Below are 3,415 nucleotides of genomic sequence, written 5' to 3'. Positions count from 1 at the left end.
TATGACTTTGACCTCAGGTATCAGCAATGGCCACGCTTTTTAAGATCCATTTGATCACAATGCACACTTAATTAAGGACAGATATTTGAGCACAACACACACAAAGGCATGTGGGAATCTCGTTCTCAAGATCGTGTGTTAATTCAACGAGTCCTCCAAAGCATCTTGCCCGTGTCTGCTAGCATTAACAATGTTCACAAAACTCATTCAGCGCAACAGTCTGGAACTGCCAAAAGAAATTCATTTCTCTACCGCAGACTTTCCGAATACAATAATGACGGCCTTCTGCAGCGAAACGAAACTCTAGATGCAGCAGAATTGACGAGTAGAGACAATGACGCACGAAAATTTACAGCACCGATCACAAGGTGCCGGCTGACGTGGGAGGTTAATCAGGGATAGCATCAAAGAGGAAGCCCAAAAAACGAATGGGGTATGTACTACGTAGCTCGATCTTATACCGCTCGGTTTTAGTAACTGGAAAAACTACCATTGCATCTCTGCATGACGGCCTGGCCTCCAAGCCACGCCAGTAGGTCCAATCCACTCAACAGGTCGGAAATACATATTCAGCTCAAATAACATGTCTTCATCCGTCTTCGGGAATGTCCTGGTGTGCTATATGGACTCGACTATTTGCAAACAATAGAGGCCACAAATCTGGAGCGCCAAACTTTACTCTTTGTTTTAATGAAAATACTATGAAATGTACTGAGATCTAAGACATGTATCGACTACCATTGAACAATAAAAAAAATATGGTTTCAATATATCAATGGATAAAGTGGAAAAGACCCTGATTTCATGCACACAGTTGATGTATTTCGTTCGGCTTTGTAAGAGGCATGGGAATAGTATAAAACACAGAGATCTGCATTTGGATGTGTGTGAGCATTAGCCGTATCTCTCATGCTAAAGAGCTGAAAGACGCTTATCCAGCTCTGGAGTGATGTCGATGGTAGAAGTTTAAAAGACGAATAAAGGAAGCACCATAAGTGAGGAATTTGAGAAATAGTTCCATGCCCTCTGGGACAACAAACAAACAGTCCTCCTAATAGAAGAACACGGGTAAACCTTTATTAAATTAAACTCCATTTTTGCGATTGTAGAACACTTCCTTACTTACGTTTTGAAGAAACTATCCTGCTTGTTCCACACAGTTCACTGGTTTGTCTCCAAGTTTCTCTCCTCTCCATTCTTCTTCTACTACCTTTAACATTACCCAGTGCCATATGCTATGCAAAAGTTTGTGGTTCTTCTTCAAAGGCACGTCGAATGTTCTGATGGAGTTGCGGCTAATAAGTTGCAGAGATGCGTTGGCGTTAATACATTCAGCGTAAGCCAACAGGAAGGTCTGCACTGAGTACAGCACTTATCCTCTTAGGCTACACTGAGTTGATTGGACCCGCCCCTAAACATCTCCCCGAGCTATAGATTGGCCCCAACAAAGGACAGATAGAGAGATAGGCAGGGAGGTGGCATTGCCGAATCCCCTTCAGTACGTCCTACAATAATAAATGAAACAATGCCATAAGACAATGATAACATTTATTACTTCATGCTTGTTTAGCTTTGTCGCTTTTTCTGTAATCCTTACTTACCGCACTGCTTTCTATTTTTGGATTAGCTGGCGTGGGGTAAATCCTTGTCAACAAGTGCTCTGTGGGAGGTAGAAGAAACTATGCACGGTTTCGCCTCTTTCTTTTCTTCATTGCTAAAATAATAGGCTTTAGAACCTCTGCTACTTTCCTTTGGTGTTTGTGAAATCCATTTCTCTTGTACATCATGGCGACAATGGCTTGGAAGGAGAGAAAGGGGAATGTGCAGAGCCTGGTTTTTCACTCCACTAGTGCTTCACGACCTGGCATTGCGTCCTCTTTGGCAGTGTTCTGCATTGCTTTTGCAGGGCAGTTTCTTCTTATGGCAGTGCTGCATTAGTAAGGAGCAAGTCGCATAGAGTGGAGCCTTGATGACAAATGGTGAACTGGATTTGGAACAAGAGAATTGCTTCATTCCCTTTTTATTTGTTAAGTGGTGGAACCGGTGGGCATTGGAGCTTTTGCTCGTTTACTCCAGCTCTTGTGATGCCCTGGCATGTTTCATGTTGTACAAATTTTGCAGGCTTTCTGTGGATTCTTTCCTACTTCTCCTCCTCAAATATCTATTTTTTCTAACGTATGCACTCCGCCTTTTTTGCTTAGCAGAACACAAGAATCATGAATTACGCCTCCCTTCATGCCTTCTCTCTCACTACGAGCGAATCCGCTGGAATTAGTGCTTGACCTCATCAATTCCTCTTGGAGCTGCCTTTGACTGTGTCAAGTTGCTCTCGGTGAACTGTACGACTATTTCGCTACCAAGGCAGCCGCAAAGATAACCCTGTTCCCTTTTCGTGCCGCTGCTGCTACTTTTTAGAGGTTTGTAAATCCTCCTTTGCGAGTGCGCATTCCTGAGTATCATATGCGGCATCTTCCAGCCTTTGTATTATTTTTTTCAAATTTGTCTGCAAGCATTTGGGAACAATTTATTATTGCTCTGATTTGCTGGGAGGCATTACCTGTTAAGGCCTTCAGTTTTAAATTCATAGTGTGTTGGTTGTTATGCTTTTCATAAATTTATCAAAAACCTTGTCGATAGAAAATAATTCTTTGCAGATAAGTAGATTTAGACACCAAAAGCTTTGCCTGGATTTATTTGTAAGTCATATCATTTGTCCTGTACCCGCTTAATCTAAATTAGTATGTAGAATTTAATTTTAAGAGAGCTCTTGTTAAATTCCCCTAACACGAGAAATTCCTTTCCTGTGAAATTACTCGCACGCTAAATGTATTTTGTAGGTACTGCCACTTCTTACCATGCAAACCTCTGCCAGCGGCTAAAGAATTGTCGTGATGTCGTGGCTGTAGAAAAATGGTGCTGGTGACTTTGTTGACGCACTTTGCTTTCATCGTGTTCGAAGGTGTGGGCGCAGCTTCTTCTGACGTGGCATCGAACTACAAGGAGCCAGAGACCAGTGATGCCCACCCCATTGGCCAGCCAATGGCCTCTGCGGGGATAGATGGTGACCTTCTGTGCAACGCGTACTAGGCGCACGGCACAGGTCAAATCAAACAGCCTTATTTCGTCTGGATCAACTTACGATTCACTTCCTAGAGATTGCGATGAACGTGAACAAGATTTTATTTCTTAGTGTTAACATTGTAAATACCACCAATAATAAATTTGCTACAATCGTTTAATGTTGTCTTTGCAATTATTGGTGGCTAATTCCACCTTGCTCAAGGATGTTTTACGAGCAAATTCTCACGTGCCCATATGACGGTGCCAGTCATTCCCCTGGGTCTATAGAACGGCAGGAACTTTGGTTAATTGTGATTGCGTAGGTGTAGCGACAAGCGCATTTGTCTCACTCATT

This window comes from Echinococcus granulosus (genome assembly GCF_000524195.1).
Source record: "Echinococcus granulosus chromosome Unknown EG_S00233, whole genome shotgun sequence".
NCBI classification, from domain to species: Eukaryota; Metazoa; Platyhelminthes; class Cestoda; order Cyclophyllidea; family Taeniidae; genus Echinococcus; species Echinococcus granulosus.
The sequence above is the reverse complement of the archived record's forward strand: the minus strand, read 5'-3'. Positions refer to the sequence as shown.